This window comes from Glossina fuscipes, unplaced genomic scaffold (assembly GCF_014805625.2).
Source record: "Glossina fuscipes isolate IAEA_lab_2018 unplaced genomic scaffold, Yale_Gfus_2 85, whole genome shotgun sequence".
Taxonomy (NCBI): domain Eukaryota; kingdom Metazoa; phylum Arthropoda; class Insecta; order Diptera; family Glossinidae; genus Glossina; species Glossina fuscipes.
This window is the reverse complement of record NW_023998439.1, coordinates 1,078,703-1,087,094: the sequence shown is the minus strand read 5'-3', so window position 1 is coordinate 1,087,094 and position 8,392 is coordinate 1,078,703.

Genomic DNA, 8,392 nt, shown 5'->3' with positions numbered 1-8,392 from the left:
CACGACCAAGCATACAATTAGCATAGTCTACAATTTTATGGTTAAATTGTTAAAGGGAAGATGTTTAGATCTTCAAACAATTATTTAGTTTGCATAAAAATGCATAAAGATCGCCCATATATTACTAGCGGGATATATTACTAGCGAAGTGGCTTTACGAAGCGAACAAAATTGGCAGAGACTCACTCTCTAAGACTCACTAGAAGACACTCGATATTAGAAATTGACAGCTAATTATGGAAACAACCATAGCATGTAGAAATGGATAATAAAGGCCAGTATAGTTAAATGATTGGGAAAAAGATTTTATGCGTAATCAGAATAATTACGATTTTACAAGAACTCTCATACATATATATAAATATGTATTTATATCTAAGCATTAGAGTAAGATCGCACTCTAGCTTGTCTTGGTCTTCAGTAATACAAGCAATCACTCATGTCTAGTAATGCGATGAGAAATTTCAAAATTGTTGCCAACCGGAAATACAACAAACATTTCTTATAACAAATTATTATTAATAAATGTTATGTGTTTCTTATGATTTAAAAGACGACTTACGAGTAATGCTAACTTGTTCCTGTTTGGCATTTTGGCAAATTATTTTCGCTAACATGGAAACGATTTCTTCCGAATCTTCTGATTACCTGGAAATCTCACTGTTAAAAACGTCGAGTGCGCACGTGATCTGCACTTTTTGTTCGCCAATGACGAAAAATGGATAGCAAAGTTTGAAAATCTCTTGATAAAAATAAGAAACGTATAGATACTGGCCAAAATGCAACGGTCTTCATTGGTTGAATTGCCAAACAGTATGCGACAAATCCTTACTTACTGTAAAAAATAACCTTAGTTTGTGTCATCCTCGGCTGGATCTCATAGGAGATAAGAATTTATTTCATTTAGTAATAATTGAGTTATCACGTTGCAACATAGCGTTCGTATAAAAAAAAAAATTAAGTTAAATTAAGAAAATTATAATAGACCTCTTGATGATTTATGAAAAAGTTGCATTCAGTTCGGACGGATGTTGATGAATATTATCTATTTCAACAATCAGATAGAAATCCCTTCACTTGTTATGAAAATGTTTTAATGATTTTCCTGCAAAAAATCTGGTGAACATTTTTACGATTTTCCAGATCGCTCTTTATAAGCTATTTACAGCATTCAACAAACATATTTTCAGTATAAGATCTCTGACGCCTGTTTTCTGAGATGCTGAATAATTAAAATTGAAAAAAAAAAAAAAACAAAGAGCAAAAAGTTTGTATTCATTTTTAGATCGAGTTTTGCATAGTGAGCATCAGACACATCACAAATAAACCGTTTCGATCAGTTTGCTTCTTTTTAAATGAAAGCGAGATTTTCGATCGATCAGCCGTCTGTTTATGGATTTCTATTTACAACATCCGGAAATACGCTTCAGGGATCTAATAAAGTATACAACATTTTTGTCATATTAAAACTCCGAGTCGATTTAGCATCTTCTGTAGGTTTATGCTTCGGTTGCCTGTTGGTCGACAGCTCGTAGAGTGCTGAGATAGGATACCGAAATGTGGCATGTCTATGCACATTTATATACATAGATGGTCACATATCAACATTGTGAAATGCTCTCCACTACTACTACTACTACAACACTATAATTTGCAATCCATAGCAGATGTTTTTTTGCCAGGATCGTTAATCCTTTGCATCTACAAACGTGACGAAAAAGTTTAATTGCATTAAAATGCTGTTGAAGTATTTCCTAAGGTCAGTGTAAAAAACGTCTCGACAAAGGCGAAATGGCATTTTACGATTCTTACGTACTTGTCTGCAATCGTGAGTACAAGAAATGCCCCACACTTACTTACTTACTTTTCCCTTTAGTCATACTTTTTCGATTAGCGTTTGTTTTGCGGAATTCAACCGACAATAGCAAGCCATTGAAAAAGTATCCATTACTGTCCGTACGTTGCAAATGACATTCCTACCAACTACTATGCACTACTTTAGATGTGGGTATAGCCTTTTCAATTTTTTTACCTATCACCTAAAGGTAGGTTGTATTATTTATTTTGTCAAAATGTTTGCAGAATCCGGAATGAAGCTTCAGAGATTTTATACACTTTGTGGATTCTATATATTTTCCTTGATCAGTAGAAAATTTTTAGACAAACTTGGGATGTCTGTGCATTAGCCCATTTGTTTGTGTGTCTGTTTTCATCGCTGGCAATACTGTCAAGGTTGTAACAATCAAGCTTAAGAGATTTCAGAATTACGCATCCGTTAGTATCCCTTGCATACTAAACCGATTAAAGGTCGCAAAAGAAGAATGCTTGTGGCCTCGAAAGGTCAATTTGCAAAATGCACTAAAGTAATTTATATGCAACAAGTTTCAATATGTTTATCATCTTAGTTTGGCTTAGTTTGGGTTAAGAAAACTGTAACAAAAAAAAAAAAAGGGTGAGAATGAATGAATATGGAATGAATATTTATACTATAGATTGGCATTCGGAAAGCACGTAAACCCTTTGATAAAAGAGGCGCATTTATTTCTCTATCCTTACATCGGTAATGTAAACAGAAAAATATTTGATTTGAAATGGAGTTTATAAGGAACAAAACTGAAAAAAAAAAACATTTTTTTTCCTTTTTTTTTCGTATAATTTTTTGTTATATATAATAATTTATATATTAGTTTACACATATAATTTTTGTATATTTTGGAACCAGTTCAATATGAATTTGAAATTTCTATGTACTATGTTCGTAGATCTATGTAAAAGCCTTTGTGCATTAATTTTTATAGGAAAAACTACTTACCTACCTTATAACGTTTGGTATCTATCTGTGCTTGTTCCCTTAACTCTCTGGTTCTTGTTTTATTTTATTTTACAAATTTTACAAAATGTGTTTTATTGAAAAAGTTTTTCTGTAGTTGTTTTTTTTTTTTTTTTTTTTTGCCCATCATTTTCCTTCGCTGCATCACATTGAAGAGAAACTTTGTTTTTGATTTAATTGAATATCATGTGTTCTCTCTATCTCTTGTTCCTTCTATGTACGTTTACATGTATGTTTGCATGTGAATGGGCGTGTGCGTGTATTTGTGTGTGGGTGTGTGTGTCATGAGTTGCAAATAAATAATTTGGGTTCTTTTTTTTGTTTTCTTTGTTTTTGAAAAATATATTCAAACGAAATACTTTAACTATTTACGTTTAAAATAAATAACATTTAATTTGCACAACAATAATCCTCTAAATCTTTTTCTTCGTTTTTATATTTTGTCTTGCATAACGTTAACGAAGTTCTTTTTTTTTTTGCCGACGATTCCACCATAGGGTTTAATAAAATGCTTTTCACAACAATTTTATTTGCATAGACGTCGTACATATTTCATCAGTCTGGTGGCTATCTGCTGGAGTTGTAGTATGATATTTGTCTCTTTTTTTTTTTTTTTTGGCAGACATTTTACTGCCACTGAAACGGACTTTTACTAATGTTATTTTATAGTTCAAATTTTTTACATTTTTTGATTTTTTTTTTTTTTTTAACTAAAAAAGCTAAGTAAACAGAAATCAACTCACAGCAGCTGTTCTAAAATGTTTAGTCGGATGTAAAAGTATGTGCGAGTGCGTGTTATTGTTGCTGCTGTTTAGTATTTGTTAATTTACTATGCGTCTGTCCGGGTTTTTTAAAAGCTCGATGTTTGTAACCGTTTCGTTTGTCGTCTATTTGCTGATGTGATGCTGTTGCAACCATCTCTTACAGAATATACTCGGTGGTGGTACTGTTGCTGATGTCTCGCGTTGCGTCGACATTGTTGTTTGCATAATGGTAGCTATTTGCATTGGTATTGCTTTCGTTGGCGGCAACATTTGGGATGAGATCCGTTGTTGTTGCAAATTAAATTTTGCTAATTCTCACAATTCAGTGCTCATTTCACCTACAATTGAGCTCTGCGAACGAAAAAAGAAAAATATACAAGAAGGAGATGAAATAAAGTGCAACATCAAAATGAAATAATAGTAAAAAAAAGAAAAAAAAAAAAACGTATTAAAATATGTAAGTAAAGGTAAAACAAAAAAACAAAAAAAAAAAAGACTAAAGTTAGTTGTAAACTCATTTTTAATAAGCTTAACTCCTAAGTTTAAAAAATAAACAATCTGCTCTGTACAAATTTCGACTACTTATGCTAATATGTGTAATTACGTCCAGAATTGAAGGATGGATAGATTACTACTGATAACGAACATAAGCGTCAAAAATTTCATCAAGTTTACATGCATTCGTACTTCAGCTGTTGATTTGGCCATGTCTCCGTATCCATAAGGAACATCGAGGTATATAAGGAAATACTGATCCGGTTTTCAAGCTCAGGGGAGTAGAGAAGCGAACGTTTTGAAATCTCTCGCTGACTAAAAATATCCATATTTTTTTGTGAGCCGTAATAATTTCTCAGGTTGTGTGTAAGTTCTCTAGTAATACATGTGTCACCTTTCCGGATTTTTTTTAAGTTTGGCATTAGATTGGCTAACGTTAACAATATCATTTCTGCCGGTAATGCCCATTTCTTAGATAATACACAATTTAAGCCCATTATAAGTTTATGTTTTTTGTCTGAGAGGAGTTCGCTTTTCTAATCTAAAGAACCAGAAATCTGTAATGCGCATTTTATTTTTGGTTTTTTCAGATGATGGCTTCTTTTCATGGCATTATAGTTGCATGTGCCAAAATTCAACGTTCGATCACAAATTATTTTCTAATAACAGTTAGAAAAGTCCTACTGTAACGCTGAACAAAACATTAAAGATACAGTTAATATATTTCCATCCTTCAGTAGCGGACACTGAATATATTATATAAGTTAGAATTAATTGTATTTTATAAAGTTTAGTATCTAAATAGTGGATATTTAACAATTAACTACCTAAGGGGGTTTCTTTTTTTTAGTTTTATGCAAAATTTTGTGTTCGTTTATGTATATAAACTACATGAGTTTCAGTTAATTAAGCTTAAATTTTCTATTACAATTAATATGCATTATATTGATGTGCGCATGTGTATGTGTGCATGTGATAATAACGGAAATCCGCATTTAATTTTATGGGATAATTCATTAGACTGTAATACGATAAGCAATGAAAGTTTAAAAAAAAAAAAATAATAATAATAAAAATCTACTACTGCTGTGCAGTGAATAAAGTTCATTAGATAAAAATTAATTAGCCGAACAAGCATATATAAAATTTTAGTAAATTAATAAAAAAAATGTAATAGTAAATTAGACTTTTACGCAAAAGCTTTATATCAATAGCAATAAACTTGTGAAACATAATTTTATTCATTTATTTCAATTGATAGGGTAATGTATTTCAATTTCTAGTCCAAATTAGTAGAGATATAGAAGATAAAATATTTAACCATTGTGTACTTCCTTTAGAGTCTTGTAATTATGTCATTTATTGTACCAAACTTTTATTTATGTATGTTATCAGATTATATTTCGATCAATTACCGAGGGCAAGAAGTAAATAAGCAAAATTAATCTCAACGCAAGCAAAAATTTCTGTAATGCCTTTAAAAGTTATCTATACTAGGTATATACTAAACACTTTTAAATATTTTACATGTCAATCAGTTATGCTTTTTTTTTACATCAAAATTTATAACAATTAGGAGCAAACTATTGCAAAGTATTTCAACTATTATTAACTAACAATTACATAAAAGGGCATAAAAGCCGGTAACGTTTTAATTACCTTTCATAAATATTGCCGGCAAGAAACTTGCATTTGTAATTGTGTTTGTTTCTTTTTCTTTTTAAAGTTTGCAAAAAAATTGATTAAAATAAAAGCACAAGATATACACGGTATTCTAGATATTTTCATTTTTATAATGGAAGTAATATATTCCATATTTAAACACAATTATTGCAGCACTTATTTACTTTAGTGAATAATAATTTCACTATTCATTAATAAATTTCGCTAATTCCTTTTATTATTTAATAAAGGAAACTCAATCACCTTAAAAATTTTAACTTCTTTTCGTTTTATTTTAGTATCAATCACCCGTCACTTTAATTATTTAATAAAGAAAACTCAACCACACGTATATCCGCCTTAAAAATTTTACTTTTTTCTTTTCTTTAAGTATAAATCACTTTTTCTTTTTTCCCCTTTTTTTTTCTTATGAAAAAGAGGCTTTTATGCGTACGATAAAGTAAAGACTTTTTCGATTGGTTTTAAAAATGATGTGATTTAAAGGTTTTCACGAGAACATTCATAAAAACCTCGACATGTTTCCGCTAATATATATTAATATTTCAATTGCATTTCATTTTAATCAAAAACAATTTCATAATTCAACCGCACCAACCGCATAAATTTTTAGACATTTATCTTGATTATTCGGCAAATAAAAACTAATAATTGGTGCTCTTTTAATAAGTGATTTAAGCGTGGGTTGCTTGTAATGCAATTTTGCTCTCATTTATTACGCTACAGCTTAGAAAAGTAAAGAGACGAAAAATAAAAAAAGAGATAATGAGATCTACTTTAAGAAGAGAGCTTGTATTTGAATAGTAAGTAATACAAGCGAAAATGTCTAATTTTTGTTTTTGGTTATCTCTTTAAATTTCATAAAAACTAATCGATGGAAAGAAAATAATGTTTCATTTACCATTTCACTCTCATTTACTATGCTAATGTAGAGTGAAGTGAAAAAAGAAAAATTAAAACACTGAGATCAACTTGTAAGAAGAAGAGTGCTTGAATACTAATGCGAGCAGAATAGCAAGAGCACCAAATGTGTATTTTTCTCGATTTCTCTTTCATTTCATATCAATTAATCCGTAAATTGAAATAGAAACAACAAAAAAAAAAAAAAAAAAATAAAAAATTCAGAAAAAAAACAAAATCATGTTTAAATTAGAAAGTTCAAGTTAATACAAGTACACAGCAAAGAAAAATATAAATCTTATTGCACTAAAGTCTAAATGCAGGATTTTTCTTTTATATACGTAGATGGTGGCCATGTAGCAATTATCGTAAACTCTTATAATGTGTTCGCAATATTACACAAAATATATTTCAATGCTTATATTCTGAAAACTTACATTTAGTTAATAAGAATTTATGAACAAATAGAACAAAAGAACAATGAGAGTATAAATGAGTGCGTGCTGATGTAACAGAAAACTTTTACGCATTTAATAGCTTAGCAAATACAATTTCACATTATGTACAATGTAAGCCTCGTATTCAAAAATATTCATTTGCGTAAATTCTTATTTTTATGTCTGTCAAAAAAGACATTGAGAGTATGCTAACACTCTTTGTATATTTTGCAAAAAATATTATTGTATGCCTGATGGCAGAGGCGCGCGCTTCGCGATTTTTAAAGGTACTGTTTGAGGTCACAAAATATGAGGATGAAACCTGAAATCCGCAAAGGAACATTTGTTTGTTTCTGTATTTCTTATGACATCGTACATCTTCAGATAATGCCATTTAGCTACGCATTAGACTTAGCCGCGAGCAACATCAAATCATATAAAGCATAATCCTAAGAAATTGAATATGAATGCATAGACTTTTTGCTGCAGCCATGTTCAGTTATATTAAATTGTGATTTTTTAGAATTAACAATAAAAATTTGAAATTTATGATAATAATAATAATAATTTTTCCAGTATGTTACCATGAGTTTGCGTTTGGAATTTTTTGAAAAATCGGTAGATCAGTATGCTAAGTATTCCGATTTTTACCTACATTAAATTTATTATAATATTATATTTTCGCTAATTTAGAAATTTACACTGGCAATGCAGTAATCCAGATATATATCGTTTTTAGCAACAAAATACTTTTGTTAAGAGATAAAATCAAACCAAAAATCAGGAGAAGGTACAAAGCCAAATATAATTTTTTTTTATAATAACTGCACCACTAGTGTTACCGGGGATATTACATTTATGCGCATGTATGTAATACGCAGAAGCGTTTAAGATAGCTCCATATGTTTTGAATCGAGGACGAACGTTATTGAAAATATTGAAAATCTTTTGGACTTTTTCGAGCACTCATCATGTAAAACCCTATTCTGAAAAGCCATTGTATGGAAAAAAATTGCAAAAATCCATTCCATCAATAGTAAGTTCATATAAAAACAGAGCATAATTTTTGTGTTCTCTGGAAAAAATAAAAATTGTATTATATAATCCGGTGTAAGGTATTTAATAGTTGGCCCAATTCGACTAATCTATTTTCATTGGTTTTATTTTAATTTTCTTTCTTTTGCTTATTTCAGGCTATAGATTGCTGTGTTTTGTGCACCCATCTAACAATTGTTAAATATTCTCTGCATATTGGTCTTAATATTCAAATTTTTATACTATTCCCC